The sequence below is a fragment of the Ictidomys tridecemlineatus genome, chromosome 9 (assembly GCF_052094955.1).
Source record: "Ictidomys tridecemlineatus isolate mIctTri1 chromosome 9, mIctTri1.hap1, whole genome shotgun sequence".
Taxonomy (NCBI): domain Eukaryota; kingdom Metazoa; phylum Chordata; class Mammalia; order Rodentia; family Sciuridae; genus Ictidomys; species Ictidomys tridecemlineatus.
Genome location: NC_135485.1, coordinates 46,587,637 through 46,607,577, shown reverse-complemented (window position 1 = coordinate 46,607,577; position 19,941 = coordinate 46,587,637). Strand labels below are relative to the sequence as shown.

At 32.7% G+C, this 19,941-nt stretch overlaps 1 pseudogene; it reads right to left on the bottom strand.

The window, feature by feature from the left end:
- Positions 1-11,847: 11,847 nt before the first annotated feature.
- Positions 11,848-12,217, bottom strand: LOC101969218 (short coiled-coil protein-like; annotated as a pseudogene).
- Positions 12,218-19,941: the final 7,724 nt, after the last annotated feature.

The window sequence follows — 19,941 nt, the reverse complement described above, 5'->3', positions numbered from 1 at the left end:
CAATTATTCAGGCCATCAGAGATATTAAGAAGGAAAGTTCTTCTAAGAATAGGAGTTTATATAAAGAATCATAAGGAACGCATAATCATAAAAACATCAGTTAGAAAGAAAGAAAGAAAAGAAAAGAAAGAAAGAAAGAAAGAAAGAAAGAAAGAAAGAAAGAAAGAAAGAAAGAAAGAAAGAAAGAAAGAAGGAAAGAAAAGAAGAGAAAAAAGGTAAAAAGCAAACTGGAATGAGAAGAGAGGATTAACTAACTGAAAATATGAATATAAAATACCTATGCTAAAGCACATAGAATTTCAAGTGGAATGAAAATAAATACAAATTAGACTTAAATATCTCTAATTAAAGTTTGTAATAGATGAAAAATAATAAACTCAATGGGGAAGAAATGATCAAATAGGACATTTTAGGAGAGAAAGCCCAAGAACTTAAAAATAGATCTGCATTTTCAGAGACCTTCAAAGACTATAAGTAGATATAAAAATTACTTCCAGATGTATGGTAAGAAAACTATCAAAAATCAAACACTAAAATCAGTGAGAAAAAGAACATGGAAGTACATTACCTTGAAAGTGGCTGTGTAATACCTTGACAGGACTTCTCAGAAGAAATAATGATAGGTAAGAATAAACTAATGCTCTTAAAGTACTTAAAGACCAACCTAGAAGTCTGTACTCATTGGAAATATCCTTCAAATGTTGGAGAAACACAGAAAATTTTATCAAAATTTAACATTTAAATACAAAAAAATGCATACTCCTACATAGTAGTTCAATGCAAAATATCTGTATTAAAGGTTCATTTCTTGTCAAAAAATACCTTGCAAGAATACATTTAAAATATGTTTATTTTGTTAGACATATTTCTGTTGATGTAGCAAATACTTGAGAGAGGCAACATACAAAAGCAAAGGCTTGTTTTGGTTCACAGTTTTGGAAGTTTCAGACCATAACTGGTAGTATGTGCTGCTTTGGGCTGAAGTGGCACATTTTGGTAGGAGTATGTGGCAGAGTATAATTGCTCATCTCATGGCCAGTGAATAAAAGAAAAGGAAGAAGAAAAGGCCAGAGTTCCACCAGCTCCTTCAAGGACACACCTTTAATGACCTGAACGCCTCTCACTGGACCTGCCCACATAAATGTTCCAGCATCTCCCAGCAGAGCCCTCCCTGGAGTTGTGTACATGTAAGATCTAAACCATAGCATCATTTGCAGTTAAGACAAAAACTGGGAGGAAACAGAATATCTTAACAGAAAGGAATAGTTAATTCCTAAGCAAGTATGGTGACAAATGAGATCAGAGTGTTGAATACATCATAAAGTACTCTTATGTTTTATGTTATGCTGAATTGTGTCTTGTCATGGCATGTCATAATATAATGTACTGTGCCGTGATGCTAAGAATGTGAAGATCAAGAGGAGATGCCACATACTGATGATAGTGGTACTCAAATTTAGCTGCCTTATCAAAGTTTTTTGGTTGAGAGATGACCTAGCTACAAAATGGCACAGGGACTGAAAAGGTTAGAGTGTCTTCAAGGACACACAAGAAAAGCTCATATCACCACTTATGAAAATTAATACAAGAGTAAACCAGAGTAATGACTGAAAATTAAAAGAAGTACACAGAATTAGGGGATTTAAGAGAATAAAATGTAGAAAACAAAAAATGAGACAGGAATCAAGAATGATACTTTGTTCTCTAGCCTGCTCAAATTTTACTTATGATATACGAACAAGTAGAGGAATTATTTGGAGAGATCTATTTCCCTTTTCTTCTTTTGCCATCACATCTCAGATATGTTTCATACTTATACTGTGTATTGTCTTTTCACTACATAAAAATTAAAATGATTCCTATGAAAATAGCTGAAGCAATAAAAATAACAATAGCTAATAATAGTAATATTTTTGGAGTTCATTGTGTATAATATGCTCTATATTGGACTCAGTGTTTCACATTATTTAATCCACAAAAGAGCTTTTTGATAGAGAAGTTTATTTCCCATTTACAAGGGCTAAAATCAAAACTTTGAGAAGTTCTATACAGAATGCTCAAATTATAAGGTGTTAAGGCAGGAATTCAAACAAAACATCCTCCAAAACTCCATCTTTTTAATACCTATTTATATCAATTGTGTTTCTAGAAAAATAATGGGGTATTCCTGTCATGCTGCTTCTGACCTCTCAGGCATATCTCCTGTTTTTATAATCAGAGTAATTCTCCTAAGTCACCTCTGCAAAGCCTCCAGGTTCTGTAGGATGTGTTCTTGAATCCCAGTCTGAGTTCAACTCTATATTATTTCTATTCACTGAACCTGAAATGTAATAATTTACTGATATTTGATATAGTATTTGAACCCTGTGGCTTTATCTTAATAACTGTGTTTATTTAAATAGATACAAAGCATTTGGCACAGGATTTAGCAAACAAATACTTGAACACCTTTTGTTTTCTGTAAGTTTATTTTCGCCTTCATGTACCTTTTAAATAAATTGCTCAATAATTAATGTATCTTTCATTGCACATCAATTAATACAGTAGTGGGGAGTGCTCAACTTTCTCATATTATTATCATTTGCTATGAATTATTTGATATGAATTATTAGCTTAAAGGTAAAAAGGAATATTTTGTAAACCAGAAAGATAATTGAATATTTCCAGGAAGCTAAATTGAACAGTATATGATACTGACATACACCATCTGATGGGGATAGTGAAAATTCTGAGAGCTTTACAAGTATAAACTAATTTTAGCCTTCACATGAGTCTAATCACTGCACTAATTACTGTACTCTTATTGGTAAGGAAGCCAGAGCACACAGATGTTATCTGATCAAGACCATTTACTTAATAAATAGTGGAGCTGGGATTCCAATACAAGCCCTCTGGATTTGCTGCTGTGCTCTTAACTCCACACTAATGCTAACGAGTTTTTATAACAATGTACCTGGATTCCTAAATGTAAATACTAAAATAAAACTTTGATTTGCATTTATATAACTACTACAGATGTTGAGTATTTTTTTCATATATTTGTTGATCAAATGTATATCTTCTTCTGAGAAGTATTTGTTTAGCTGCTTAGCTCATTTATTGATTTGGTTATTTTGTGTGTGTGTGTGTTCTTTATATATCCTAGTGATTAGTGCTCTATCTGATGTGTGTGTGGCAAAAATTTGCTCCCAAACCATAGGCTCTCTATTCACCTCATTGATTGTTTCTTTTGTTGAGAAGAAGCTTTTTAGTTTGAGTCCATTCCATTTATTAGTTTCTGATTTTATTTCTTGTGTTTTAGGAGTCTCATTAAGGAAGTTGAGGCCTAATCTGACATGATAAAGATTTGGGCCTACTTTTTCCTCTATTAGACAAAGAATCTCCGGACAAATTCCTAGTTCTTGATCTACTTAGAATTGAGTTTTGTGCATGGTGAAAGATAGGAGTTTATTTTCCTTTTGGTACATATGGATTTCCAGTTCTTCTGGCATCATTTGTTGAAGAGGCTATCTTTTCTCCACTGTTTGATTTCATCTAATGATAGTCAGAATGGCAGTTATCAAAAATACATAAAGCAATATATATTGGTGAGGATGTGGGGGAAAAGGCACACTGATCCATTGCTGGTGGGACAGCAAATTGGTGCAACAACTCTGGAAAGCAGCATGGAGATTCCTTTGAAAACTTGGAATGGAACCACCATTTGACCCAGCTATTCCTCCCCTTGATCTGTCAATACCCAAAGTACTTAAAATCAGAATTCTACAGGGACACAGCCACATCAATGTTCATAGAAGCTCAATTCACAGTAAATAAATTGAGGAAGCAACCTAGATGTCCTTTAACAGATGAATGCATAAAGAAACTATATATATATATATACACACACACACAACACACACACACACATACATACATATGCAATGGATTATGGCATTTGCTGGTAAATAAATGGAGTTGGAGAATACCATGCTAAACAAAGCAATTCCCAATTCCCAAAAACCAAAGGCCAAAAGTTCTCTCTGATAAGTAGATGATGCTCCATTATGGGGAGGGTTAGACGTGGGAAAAGTGGAGGAACTTTGGGTAAAGGGGAGGGCTGGGAGGAAAGGGGCATGGGAGCAGGAAAGATTGTGGAATGAGATGGACATTATTACCCTAGGTACATGTGTAACTGCACATAAGGTGTGACACTACATCATATACAACCATAGAAATGTAAAGTTGTGCTGGAATTGTGTACAATGAATCAAAATACATTCTGCTGTCACATATACTTAATTAAAATAGATTAATTAAATTTTAAAAACCCAAAACTTTGAAATTCTCTATAGCCAGAGCATTGTGAGCAACAGCTACTGTCCTGATTTTCAGCCAAGATAGTATCAATTTAGTCATATCTTTAATGAGGAGAGCAAGAGCTAAAATCCTGCCCAATATCTTACATGATGTTAGACATTTCTCTCAAATAGGAAAAATGTGTTGGAAATAATGAGAACCAAATGAACAAGATTATGGAATTTTAAAGATCTTTAGATTGAAATTGAGATATGGTGTGCACTTCTTTGTTAAAAATCTCCAAAGTCAGTGACACATGCCTGTAATCCCAGATGCTCCCAAAGTCTAAGACAGGAGAATTGCAAGTTCAAAGCCAGCCTCAGCAAAAGTGAGGTGCTAAGCAATTCAGTGAGACCCTGTCTCTAAATAAAATACAAAATAAGGCTGGGGATGTGGCTCAGTGGTTGAGTGCCTCTAATTTCAATCCTTTGTAACTCCTCCCCACAAAAAAAAATCTCCAAAGTTTCATATCTCCTTTACCCAGTGAACTAATATTGCTCTCATTTCTTGGAGAATGTATCTCAAAGAAAGAGCATTCCTAGAAATGTTATATTTAAAGCCTACTTTAATAAACCCAAAGAAAGAATATAAAGTGGGTGATCTGAAGGACCATATATTCATTAATAAAAGAAAAATTTAAATATTTGAGTAAAAAAAAAAGAAGAGGCACATAGATAATTTAAAATTCTTATGGGTCACTCCAAATTCCTATATCTGGACTGAGATCTTATCTTTAAATACAATAGCCTAACACTTTGAAGATTAAATATTGAAATCTGGTAGAATTTCTGTTTTAGTCAGCTTTTTTTGCTGTTGTGACTAAAGAATCCAACCAGAACAATTTTAGAAGAGGAAAAGCTTATTCTAGGGCTCATGGTTTCAGTAGTCTTAGTCCAAAGAAGGCCAGCTCCATTCCTTGGGGCTCTAGATGAGGGAGAACATCACGGCAGAAGAGTGTGGCAGAGGCAAGCAGCTTACTTGGTGATCAGAAAACAGAGATTCCACTTGCAAGATACAAATATATACTCCAAACCAGGCCCCAATTCTCACCTCTACAGCCATATCCCACCACTTTAGTTACAACTCAGTTAATCCTAATCAGGGGATTAATTCAGTGATTATGTTAAAGCTACCCCAATATTTTCTCCACTGAACCTTCTTGCATGGTCTCCCAAATGAGATTTTGGGGGACACCACATATCCAAACCATAACAATTTCTACTCTAGAATTCCATTTTTCCAATGTTATATTCCTTCATATTTTTATGTTAAGTTCACAAGTTATAATTTTATCTTATTTCTGTCTCCTACATTGCTTGCCGAGAGCCTTTTATTGATGTGTATGTATTGCAATAGTTTTAATTTGTTGCTTCTAATTTGCCATTATATGGCAAGTAAGGAGTAAACAAATAGTGTATAACTTGAACTAGAGTAAAAATAGATTCTTATAAGCATCTGCAAATATTTTCATCTGTTTTCTCTATAGCCAAGATGATATCTTATGGAAATACTAGGTAATTGATATATTTCTCTCTAAAAATTTTTGATAATTCCTAAAATGTTCAATTTTTAATAACTTATAACCAGAAGATAATTTCTCTCAGAAATCCTACATTTATTTTTGAGCTTCCAATTCCTGTGGTTTACTAAAACTTCTAATGATTTTCAGCACTTTCTGTCTTTTCATTATTTAGTTTCTTAGGTTCGCATAGCAAATCACATATGTATAATTAAAAGGAAAGTGACCTTGATATGTTTCTATTGACTTCAATTAAAAAAAATCACACTGAGAATTATTTAAGTTCATTAAATCACTTCTCTAAATTCATTTTACTAGAAGCCATTGATAAATAAAAGATCAAATTATTAATACTATTTTGTTATTTGAACGTACAAAGAAAATTTTATTGAAATAATATAACATGTTCATTGACTTGCTCTTAAGAAAAATCAAACTAGAACATTTTTTCATAGCTTATATTTAGACTCATAAAACAACTCTTTGAATTTTTGCTTTATTACTAGTAACGTTTAATTAAAATAAAATTTTCTATTATGCATTTTGATCATATGTTCTCTAGATGATTAATTAAAATAAAACAATTAGCTATTATGTAACTTATCTTTTTTCTTTCTCCAATGAAGTCTCAGTTTCTTGGGGAAAGTAAGGAAGCTTAATTCACATTTTCTCTCCTACATGTTACTAATTCATAAAACAGATATTTAATGGGTGATTATTTTATAATCTGCCAAAATTGAAAACTACTAAGTAACACAACATTTAAACTATTCTTGAAGAAAGCAATGATTCTCTGGTCACTTTATAGTTTGAATAATGAGAACATAAAGTAAAGTTAACATTCAGGATCTAAGAGAAAATTTTCAGGACTACCTTAAATATACATCATTTGCATTGCCCAATAGAACAATTTCATCTATTACTTATGGTATAGTATAGTGCTATAGTATACACTGTTATCAGATGCTGGGGATTAGCTAGATGTGAGTTCAATCTAAGATTCATCATTTACTACTAAGATTCATCATTTATTACTTGTATAAATAACAAGAAGCTCTTTAATCTAGTAAAAATGTCCAATCATTTAATCTCAAAAATAAAATAATCATACTAGCTTATAATTGCATAGATCAGACATCATATAATAATGCCTGTTATTCACATATTTCTTTTTAATTATTAACCTGGTCATTTCCTGTGTTAGGTATCTCAGAGATTAAATAACTTGCCTAATTTGGGAAAATGGTGTCAAAAATTTAGGACAGGAAATGCAATTCAATCTGATTCCATCATTTATTCCTTTAAACAGTTCAGTGTATTTGAGATACATTAATCCCAAAAATTACTTCCACTGAAAATGCTTTAGTATTCTCCATTTTCTAAATTATATTGTTCATATTAGCAGAAATTTCATATTTTATTTTTAAGATGGCCTAACAGTTTAAATTTTGGTCTAGAAAACTGAATAATTTTATTGTCAAACAAATTACTAATATTACTTAATTCTGTTACTCCTTCCAGGATCAGTTCCAATTCCATACCAGAAAATTATGGGCATTTGATTACATTGGAAAAGATACAGTTTAGTAGATACTAAGTAAACACAATCCAATAGGAAAACAAAACAAAACAAAACACCATTTTATTTTGGCAAAGTGTTAATTATTTTACATACACAAAAAAGTTGAATAAATTGTGAAACAATCTATGTTTTTCATATTATTTCTTAATGGTAATACATCAGTTAACTTTCCTGCATTAATAAATAGCAATATTCAAATAACTTGAGATTTTTTTCTGTATTTGTTTTGTATTGAACACTGCAGAATAATAATTAACATTCACTGAATACTTATAACTTAAAATAAATCTTGAATTAAGTGAATACATTTTATTCATATATCTTGAGAAAATTATGTTGTTTTATAGGTGATACAAAAGACACACCTACATTTTCAAAGCTGTGACTTTTCCTGCATGAATAAGGGCTTTTTTCCCTTCGTATTGTTGTCAGTCACAAAAGAGATCACATTATTTACACTTTTTGCTTTGTGTTGATAAATATCATGGATTCCTAAAAGCATATTCTGATTTAGCTATTTTAATTTTAATTACTGAATTTGATAGACCCAACCTGATCTTTTATTAAAATTGGGAGCCATCTTGCCACAAAGCCATGAAAAGCTAAGCTTTACTATAAATTACTGCAAATTCTGAACCTGCTTGGAATGCCTGCCCGTGCCTTGAACTCACCCATGCCTGGCTCTCTGACTAGATAGCAGCCCTCTCTGAAACTTTAGTGACACCTCATAAATATTGGCCTTCCCTGGCCAGACAACAACCCTCTCTGAGGCTCTAATGGTCTTCATAAATTCTGATGTTGGGGCCAGCAAAAAAAAAAAAAAAAAAATGTAAACTACCATTAGTGTGATGCTTGTCAGAGTTCTGTTATCTGTAACCTCCCTTTTTGTGTAACTTTCTGGGCTATAAAGCTGGGCTGTAGGAAAGGTGGGGCTGCTGTTTTGTTCCCGCCATTTTGGGAGGGAAAGGCAGCCTGGCCGGTCGAAATAATAAGCTTGCTTTAATTTGATTTTAATTGGAGTCAGTGGTCTTTTCTTGCGTCCTGGTCTAACAAATTCCTGGTTGTGAATTTTTTCATATGTAAAAGAACACTGTGACTTGAAAATATACCCACAGTATGTTTTTAATAAATTGAATTTTTGTCAGATGATTTAAATTACACATTTTCTATTCCATTAAATAGTCAGCCTCCATTTATAAAGAGAGAGAGAGAGAGAGAGAGAGAGAGAGAGAGAGAGAGAGAGAGACAACCTGACATTTCTTTATCTGTTAAATATTTTTCCAAAAGTGACTCAGCTTCATACTTTCCTGGTACTTTCAATGAAAAAATAATTAGTGTTCTTTAAAGAAGAACCATTAAATTGGAGATTAAATATTTAATAATAAAATGTTTAAAGACAAGTTAAAGCACACTGTTTACAATGAAGCTATACTTGTAAAAATAATTCTTTCTTGGTTTTATAAAGTCAACTGACAATTATTCAAATATTTATTGTATTTACTGAAATTTCAAAGTGCTATGCAGATGAAAAAAGTTAAGTCATTAACACTGTTGATGTTATGCCAGTTATAAAAGCAAATTTAACAACACAAAAAAGAAAGCAGATGATTCTTTTTTGATGCAATGTATGAACTTCTAGAAAGTCTCTCATTCTGCAGAATTTTATACTAAAAATATGAGAAGAAAGTTGTGTTAGAAAACATTTCTCAAAATCTCAAAAAAATTATAGAAGCATTGAGTATTCCATTACAACATCATAAGTTTTTACATATGTTTATGTGTATGGCATTGCTAAGAAGTAAATTAAAAAGTACATTTTTTTAAGTGTGAAGTGACCTTGATGGAAAAGAGTGTGAGGAATGCTTTTATGTACTGAGACAGATACAAAAGCAAAAATTGACAAGAATCATAGCATAAACACAAAACAGAAGAGATAATGTGGGACACATGGCCTTCATACTCTATGTTGAAGTCTCATAATATGCACTTAGAGTTACATAATTTGGATTCAGAAATTTATAATGAATAGTTTCACTTATAAAATATATCAATTTGTATATTAATTTCATAAGTTACTATTAGCAAGTGGTGCAAATAGTAACACTGAGAAAAACGATGTGACTTTTATGTTGTAAGGACACCATATTCATATTTACTTATCACATATAATATTATTTTTTTAAATTTTAGAATTCCCATTATATAAAAACAACTATTGAGTCCAAGTTAGGTACTGGACAGTTTAAAAAGAACTGAAGATGTAAGTATGAAATACTTGAACAATTCAGGCAAGGTGATACACACCTATAATCCCAGCTACAGGGGAGGTAGAGGCAGAAGGAGAGCAAATTCAAGACCAACAGGGGCAAATTAGAGAGAATCTCTCTCAAAATAAACAAAATATGAAGTAATGGTGTTATGGTTTAAATATGCAGTGGCTTCCAAAATCTCATGTGCGAAGCAATGCAAGAAGGTTTAGAGATGTAATGATTGGAATATGAGAGGGTTAATTCAATCATTGAACCTCAGATAGGGATTAAGTGAGTTGTAACAGTAGGCAGGTAGGGTGTGGTTGGAGGTGGGACCCTAAGGGCATGCCATTGGGGTTTATATTCTGTCTTTGTTGAGAGAGTTCTCACTCTGCTTCCAGGTGCCATGTTCCCAGCTGTTTTCCTTCACCACATAATTCTGCTTGATGTTCAGCCTCACCTTAGGCCCTGAAGAATGGAATCAGCCATCTATGGACTAAGATCTCAGAAACTGTGAGCCCCTAAATAAATTTTTCCTCCTTTAATTGTTTTTCCCTGGTGTTTTAGCAATGAAAATGTTGACTAAAACAGCTGAGAATGTTGCTCAGTGGTAGATTATCTCTAGCTTTGATCTCCCCTGTTCTGCAAAAAAGTAAAAAAGAAATAGGCTTCCATTATAATCAAGAAAACAAAGATAAGATGAAAATATAAATCTAAATATGGCAAAGGTTATACTGACTAGACACAATGTTGTTGGAAATGCAAACAGTATTTTCCAGGAAAAAAATATACAGAGTAATGAAGAGCTCAGAGTATTGCCTTCAAAAAGCACCATTTTATTGAATATAAACTATACCACTAAAATAAAATTAACTGCAGCCTTGAATATATTTAAAGATGCTTCGTCTTAAATATTATTATATTTTACATTATTTGGAATAAAGTGCTTCCTAACATCACAGTGGTGTGTTGTGGAAGTAAAGGTTTTAAAAATTCATTTATTCAAACTAAATTCCTTTCTGGTTCAAGGTACTCCTGTTGATTTCCTATATTGATATAATCATCATCACCAGTTTTGTAATTAATCTTCTACATTACTTGGTAAAATTAATATAGATAAGTGAGTATTTTTAAAATCTACATCATGTTTATAGTTACTTTTTCTTCAGATACTGCTCTAATTTTTTTTAATTATCTATAGAAGCCTGACAGATATAAATAAGTGAACTATATTGGTTTAAAATGGAACTTTCCTGGTAAAATATTTAGGGAAAAAAATGTACATCATTACAATTTATACAAAAACAGCTACAGGGCAAATTGTGTGCAAGCTTTTAGAATGTTTTAGAACATTCCACCACAGATAATCTCCTCATGTTAGTCTTTTTTCTGATAATGCACTGTATTTCCAAAATAGATGAGAAGAAAACACTGTGGGTGATTTTTTTTTTCTTTTTTTCTCCTCTGAAATAGCTTTTTATTAAACAGCAAAGCAGAACAGCAAAATACTTTTAAATATTTGTAAATTAGGTCACAAAAGGGATGCAAAATGTTTGTAGTTATTATGTAGTCATACAGCTAAAGTCACATATCAAATCTTAACACTAATACATAAGATTATTTCGTGAGTAAAAGTATCCCAAAGCTAAAACTGTAAGCTGTATTAATGGATCTCTTTTCCTGTTATAACATCTTAATATTATTTCCAATACTAATTCTTCACCAAATGCAATCTACAAATTAAATTTTTAAAAATTCTTGAAGAATGACTAAATCTATTCAAACTAAATGATTGAATTTATAGAACATTCTGGGAGAATAAGAGATCTAAAATACTAAGTTTAAGATTACCAATTATTATACATTTAAATTCTACCACAGTGATAAACAAATTCATCTTCAAGTCTTGTACACCTATGCAGTTCTAATTATACAGTCTCTACAATACATTTGTGCATTTACATAGACTAACATAATACTCAAACTCATGGAAATATCTTGTTATGCAGTTAATTTTGCCTATATCTGCCATTATCTTCATAAATATTCAATGAAGCCACAGACAAAGGTACTATAACTTTTGGACTCTATCCAAGTTTTAAAGGAAAACAGGAAAAAAAAAAGCAGCAATTCAATAAAACAGAAGGAGAATCAATCCCTTACTTTCTTTTGCTTTTTGAGTCAGTTGTTTGAAAAACACTAGAAGCAGAAAAGGGGTTTCCTATATATTGTCCAAGAACTTGATTTTCTGATTTTAGCTTCAGATTTTTTTCTTTAACTGCATCTGTTCTTGCAGAGAGAACTTCAGGCATGTGTTGGAGTTTCAACACTTGATTAATAAATCGTGTATTTTCCTCCAGTTCCACCTAATTTTCAGCATCCACGTCAGCACTCATCATCTTGGGTAACAAACTTTTAGGCACTCAATGCAAAATTCTTGATATTCATCCACTACAGATCCTTGTCATTCACTACAGAAATGTTAGTGAATGTGCTGTCCTCCTCTTCTTTTCTGCTGGACCTGTCCATCTTAGGCAATTTTCAGATCTGGACATGGTGGTACATGCCTATCATCCCAATTACTTGGGGGTGATGAAGTAAGATTATTACCCATTTGAAGCCAACCTGGGCAACATAGTGAGACCCTCAAAGGGCTCTTATGAAGAATAAATGAAATAATGTGCATCTAGTGCAGAGCTAGCTCAGACTTGGGAATGTTCTTTAGTACAGTTCTATCCTTCTTAAGGATGTTTGCTGGACAATGGGTGAGGAGGGTGAAGTAAGGTGCCAGCCGCAGGGCACAAAGTCTACAAAGTCTCCAAAGTCTCCATAGGGAATGTGGTGATAACATTTTAAAAGTGGTGCTTAACTTAGCAAGAGGCCTGGCATGGATTAACTATCATTCTTAACAACTGGCTTTTCTTGGAGAAGGAGGAAGATACCCAATCAGCAGACTCTGAGACAGATCTGGCATACCTGTTGCCCAAGTAGAGGAGGACGGGTTCAACTGAATGGCCAAGACAGTGGTCCTCTGAGTGGCAGCTCCTAACAGGAGATCCCATTCTCCTATGAGTGACTACATTTTTTACTAACTGGTGACAAAATTTCTACTTGTAATTTAAAACATCCTTTTCTCTTAAAATCAAAATTAATGTACAAAACTGATATTCCTTGTGGAAATATAGGAAAATTGAAATAAGTAAAGTAAGGTGAAACATTCATTGTTTCACTAACCATTTGTTTCAACAATAATCTCTTGTTATGTGTCTTATCTGAAATCCTGTGAATCCTGGGATGTAGTTCATTCAGTGTAGAGCACTTCCCTAGTATTCCTGATACTCTGGAATTCAAAGCCCAACACCACAAAAATTAATTGATTAATTAATTTAAAAAGAAAAGACAAAAAGAATTTATTCCAGGAATATAGAGTAAATGAGTATACTGCTTCAGAACACATCCTTCAAATTTGCAATACTTTCCATCTTTACTTAAAATTAACTATTGCCACATTTTTTTCCATTATTTCTTATATACATGACAATAGTGGATGCATTACATTCATAATTTTTTTGCATTACAGTTCTTAAGACACATTTAATGACTAAATATATTTATCATATGCTAAATTATTATATGTTTATATTACTTCTATGTTATGAATATTATTTATTTATTTATTCATTCAATTAAGGTAGGGGATTGAACCCAGAGGGGCATCACCACTGAGCCACATCTCCAATCCTTTATACTATTTATTTTGAGACAAGGTTTCACTAAGTTGCTCAGGGCTTACTAAATTGCTAAAGTTGGCATCAAACTCATGATCCTCCTGCCTCAACTTCCTGAGTTGCTGAGATTATAGGCATGTTCCATTGTACCTAACTTTATTCATTATAAAATATTATGAATATTTTAATCAAACATTGTAGCTAATCATTTGGTTAAAAACCCAAGTATACCTTCATGCAGTCTTCTTGAAGGTGGAAAATATGTGGCACAGTCATGTGTACTTTTCCAATTTTTCAAACATATTACACAGTTGATCTTCAATGTGGGTTTAATTTGTTCTTCTTTTCAAATTTAAGCAAAGTCATTAAAATTAAAACTTTTTCATATATTTTATGTCTGTGTGATTTTACATTGTAATTATTTTATAGAAATGCTCTTATGAAAGTTACAGAAAAGCTTATGAAACACATATTATTCTCATTTTATAAAACTAATACAAACAAACTTAAACAATTTTCCCATTATTATGTTATTTTGCAATTAGAAAGTGAGAAAAGTGATTTAAATCCAAGAAATCTTAATCCAGAATCTATATTCTTAGATCTATTGTATGTAATTAAGTACATTTTGAATTATAATTTCATGATATGTTAATATCATGAAAACAATTTATAAGACACAAGCAAGTTAATGTCCAAGACACCAGAAACCAGCAACTTCCCATCAATGCTTATTTTTCTATACTACATTTTGCATCTAAACTAATTCTACATGTCTGAAACAGAGCAAATATGTTGTCACTAGCAAGCCATGTAATAGATATAAACACCTCTTGGAAGTTTTGTGATCTAAAAGCTTAAAAAAGTTGCTTTAATGAAGGATTGATATTGAACATTGTTTGTAATATCAATAGACTATATCTTCTATTAAGATCAAGTTTTAAACAAGCATTTCTTCCCTCTTATATGGCATATCTAAGTTATTCTTATATTATTATCTGTTTCCAGGTATTTGCTACTACATTAGGGGCTACATAATGGTTGGAACTATCCATGCTGATCATTGGGTCCCCAGTATGGAGCAGGCTGCCATGTTTCATTTATTGATTTGATAAAAAATTTATTTAGCTTACACTTGGAAACTACCAATAGATTAGTACTGAGAGATATAGGACAGGCAAACCTTCTATATTTGCAGGTCTCATGCATTACTGGAAAGGATACATTAACTTGTAAGTAGCTGAGCCATCCGAATGTATTCTTGGAATAAATTGCCTTACCAGGTAGGTTGGTATCAACATAGTCAGGATATATTCTGAGTGTGATCAGAGTTTGATGCCCAAATATCCAGATTCAGGTGTTGACCTGATACATGGACTTAGGGCCATTTACCAGGGATTTACTAGATTCAAGAAAAGCTTCTCTCCAGAGTACAGCTTTACCTGTATCATGTTAAGCAGCCTAGGTAAGAAAACCCAGAGGGAACAGTTCAAAAGGAGGGAGCAGAAAGCACAAAAGCCCTGAAGCAGGAGAGAAGCTGAGGTATTTTAGAATTAATGGGGAAAAAAATAAAACTAAAAGAGAGTGGAAAGTAATGAACATGCAAGATAGATGAAGAGATTCATGAAACCAAAAGTTGGAATGAAAGCAGAAATAAATTCATTCAGTCACAACAGACTAAGAAATTTATATTCTAACAAAGGTTAAAATCCAATGATATTTTAAGTGGAGACAACGTTGATACTACCAGATTTACAATTTCAAATACATCACCCTGACTTCCCCAATTGATTAGAGAGGAGGACATGGTGTTTGTTAAAAAGGACATTCTATAAGAAGGTTCTATGGACAAGGCTGAAGCAAAGGCATTTGAACTAAGATGGAAATAGTAAAGGTGGCATAAATGACTCTCTTTGAGATCTTCTTCAAAGTTAGAAATGATAGAATTTTGTGAAGTTTAAAGTGGTTCTTTTGTTCTATATAAATTTTGAGCTCCTTGAAAAAATGAACTATTTTTAAGTTGTCTTTTAATGCCTCTTGTCTATAACAGAGCATAACCAAACAAAATGTTCAAAGATTTTTTTTAAATGAATGTTTTCTCATAGATAGTAAATGTCAGAACTTATCTGTAATTGAAGCCTCGACTTGACCCCCACATATAAAATCTTAACTTTTTTTTTCATTTTCAAATAATCACATCCACTATTCTATTTCTTTATTTTCTGGTATCAAATCTAATTTAATTCCAATAGAGAAAGTAGAGTAGAATCTGTTTCAGACATTATGTTTTATGTTGAGAATCAAGGGTGAATAAGTCATATACTCATTTTTTCAAAGAGTTTATAATCCAAAAAGAAAAAAAGAAATTGTGAAGTTTAATTGATAGTTACCTTTCCTTTAATATAAACTTGACATATTTCCAACCAAAATTTTTTGAGAAAAGTTGGGTATTTATTTTTAAACCCTATTTGAAGGTATTAGATAGCTTCCCAAAATGATAGGACCAGCCAAGGTGAAATCTTAGAGAAAAAGAAATCTCAGAAAGAAGAGATGTTACTATTTCCCTTGAGATATTGATCTATATAAAAAAACTGAATTAATATGCTCAGAAGCTAAAAGGAAAAAACTAGCAATATAGATGCTGAGGACTAGAGAAATAAGCCTGTACAGAATTCCTAATGGTTTCATGCATCTGGAGACAAAAATTGAAGATCAGTGTCAACCCAGAAAGAGAAAACTATGATAAACACTCCAAGTTTGTACTGTAATCATGAAGCAATATGCCCTAAGAATAAAAATGAATCAGAACTGGCACACTATCACACCTTCAACACCAGCTACTTGGGAGACTAAGATGGGTGAATCACTTAAGCCCAGCCTCTGTAATTTAGAAGGACTCTGTAGCAAACTAAAAAAAGAAAAGTTCTGGGTTTGAGGATCCATAGTGAGACTAAGCCCATCATAGGAACAAAGGGAAAATGCACTTCTGGGCCTTGGCTCATGGCCTGACAGCTCACCCCAGGAGACTTAATGAGTGTCACCTTTGACCAGTTTCAGCTTTGCATGGTTTAAGTTGAGGTGCCCTAACTATGTTCTCTTAAAGAGCTGCAGAAATTTTTCTTTACCACAGGGTAAAATCCTTGGGTTGAGTTTACCTAATGTCAGTTACCATTCCACCCCTTCATTCACCTAATCTGCCTAACATCTTCTTATCAGAGCTGTGCTTCACTTTTTAATGGAAACCCCAATAGGAGCCTTCTCTGCATGCTCATCCACCTGACCTTATTTCATTTCCATTGCCATATGTCCAAGAGTTCCAGGATCCAACATCAGTAGAGGGCTACTGGATTCAATCCTCAGTATCAAAACAATTTTTTAAAGTGAACCAAAAATTGATTTCCCACAAAAGGCTTCCATTGGGACTAAAGGAACATTATTTTGCAACTGAAAATCAATTTAACAAAAATTATCATCTTTTTAGTTTTGGTTTACCCTTTTAGAAAAATTTCTGGAAAAAATATCCACTTGATAAGTCTTCTCTCACATCCTACATGTGTAATATAATTTTGTGCCGCAGTCTGGCTGGGCACAAATCATAAGCCACTGAAGCAGGAACAAACTTTATTTTTGAACTTCACCAGCAACTCCTCCCAAACGCCAGGAAGCTCCTCCAGGAACCAGCCACCGGAAATATCTCCTCCGGAAATCCCTCCTCCTGCACTTTCCCAACCAATGGGAACTCTTGGGGAATCCCCGGGAATCCCCATGAGAACTCCAAAGTAGCTTGAGAACTCAAAAGTAGCCACCCAGGTGGATAGTAATGCCTCACCTGTCAACCAATACTGTTGGCAAAATGCCAGGGGCCATACCAATTGGGCTGTGGCTCTCAGCAATTTTGCTCTACATCATCATACTGGGTAAATCACCAGCTCTTGTTATGTGCTATTATCATTCAACTGAAGCACCAACACTGTAGACCTTTCTGAATCAAAGCATAGCAACTTAGTAAAGCAATTTACCATTGGCAATAGAAAACATTCCTCGGGGAACTTACTTCACCCAGATAGATAGTTATGATGTTAAAATTTGACAAATCTCCTTTGGAGCATATTGGCACTTGGAAATTTCCATTGAAGTTAAATAAAGGAAACCGTTCCAGAGGAATCTTCCATGAAACAGCCAGATCATTCAAATGATGAGCATTTTTTGCAAATGAAACTTTGAAAAAATTCTCACTCCATCATGCTCCTACAGTAACATATGAATGACAGATGGGTAAGAAAATAATCATAGGGCAGACCTTTGGAAAATGAGCTGGTGATTACCAACGTCTTTATGATAAAAAGAGGCAAGGGGAAGAACTGTGGTCTCCCCAGTCTCCTCTGCACTTAACACTGGCTCTGAGGCATAATTATAGCCAAAACACTGAAAGAAGGAAAGAGCTAATAGCATTCTGAGAAATATTTTTGATTACTGATGAAAAGAGGGGCATAAACAGTTGGTGTAGCCAATGATTTCTCTTATGCCCTCTTCTCGTCATTTGTCATATATATGATGCCTGGAAACACAGAAGCTATTTTACAACTTTATGGTAATGATAGTGAAAAGTTAGAAAATGTTTGGTTTCTTTAATTTATTGTTGATTGCGTAATGAAACTATTCATTTTCATAGTTTTTGTTGTTGTGGAAAGATGTCTCTATTTGGTTGCTTCACTGTTATTCAGGTTTTCTGTTGATTGCTGGTATATTTCTAGATAACAGGAAAAAATTTAAAAAGTGAATCAAAAATTGACTAGTATCAATTAGTCCTAGATATATAACAAAATACCCCAAACATTGGTGGCTTGTAAAACAATAATCCTTTTGGTTGGCAATTTGAGCAGGTCTTGCCTGAACTCCTTCTATCAGTGACAGTTGGGCTGAGTTGGTATAACTTCAGATGTCCTCATAACATACCTGGTGGTTGACAGGCTGTCAGCAAGGGATGTTGGGTTGGGTTATTTTCAAAAAAAAGGACTGTGTAATAGGTAAGCTAAAACATCTCACACCATGATTTTTAGGTTCCTTATAGAAAAAAAAATAAACCCACAGGATATATTTCTATATATTAGTTTTTCTGTAATATTTTTAAAATGTTAAAAGGGAATAAGGATTTAAACAGTTTCAATATGGTTATTTCAGGGGTCTTATTATATTGAACACAAAATTTGGGCAGTCTAGATAATAAGAGGTTGTTATTCAAATTTTAGAATTTCATACTCAGTACTTGAAGAGAACAACATATTTATAAGAAAGTCAGAACTTCTGGTCTTCTATATTTTTGATGAAATTTAAATTTCTTATAAAGCAGCTACAAAGGCATACCGTTGTGAAATAAGAGAATACCTTAAGTGGATATTTAATTACAGGCTAGTTTGGCCTATCAAAAATTCAAAGGTAACATCATCAGGAATAGAAATCATATTTCTGAGCATATTACTGAATTAAAGACCATATGTATTTATCCTGAAGAACATGACCAGAGATAAATTTAATGAAGGAAGGTTTCAAAGTGATTATTACCAGTTTTCTTACAAAAACTATAGGATAATTTAATTATTGTTCATAAGAAAGGATTGAGCTTTGAGTGACAATTTTGATAACTTTTCTAAAATGAAAGCTGTGTAATTCACTTCAATTAACTAAAAATTATAGCCCTCAATGATTATCAGGACTCTTGTTAAAATTTTTAGTTCTATTTATATTTTTTTCATAGCACTCATCACATATTGATACATACATATATAATGTTATATACATATATACATTGTACATATGCATATATGATTCATTGCTTTCAATTTTTCTTTCCTCTATAGGCATATAAGCTCCATACAGAGGGGGAGCTGTTACATATTTTGTGTAGTTTCTCCCATAGTGCTCACAGAAAAATTTTTTTTAATATTTGCTGAAATTAGATACCTACGTCTTTGTTTTAACATTTCCTGGAAATATCTTATACATTTCCTAGAAATAGCTTATATCTTGAATTATATCCTTCTATTCCTATTCAGTATATTTTAAATTTTTCATCTCCATTCTTTCTGAAATTCCTGTGTCATTTTATCTCTCTGTCTCTTGAAAGAATCTAAATTTCTGAGCTCAGTTATGTTTGACATTCTCTCCAATTCCATTTCAAAATCTTACAATAAGTAAACAAACAAACAAACAAACATCAATATGATGGCCACAGATTCTTTAACAAAGCTTGGAATTCTTTATATTTGTATTTTAAAAATATTATTATGTAAATAAAACAATGTTGTCAATATTTTCATGCACTAGAGAATTTCTAAGAATATCATTATAGGTCCTACATATATGTGTTATTTAATCCTACTGAGTATTATGCTGGTTTTGTTATATTTCTGGAATGCTGTTTAGGGTTTAAATAACACCATTTTCAAGAGAAAATCACATAGATATGCTAATTCCAGCTGGGTTCTGCCAAAGAGGCAAAGTGTTGTTATGTCTACTTCTTTTCTC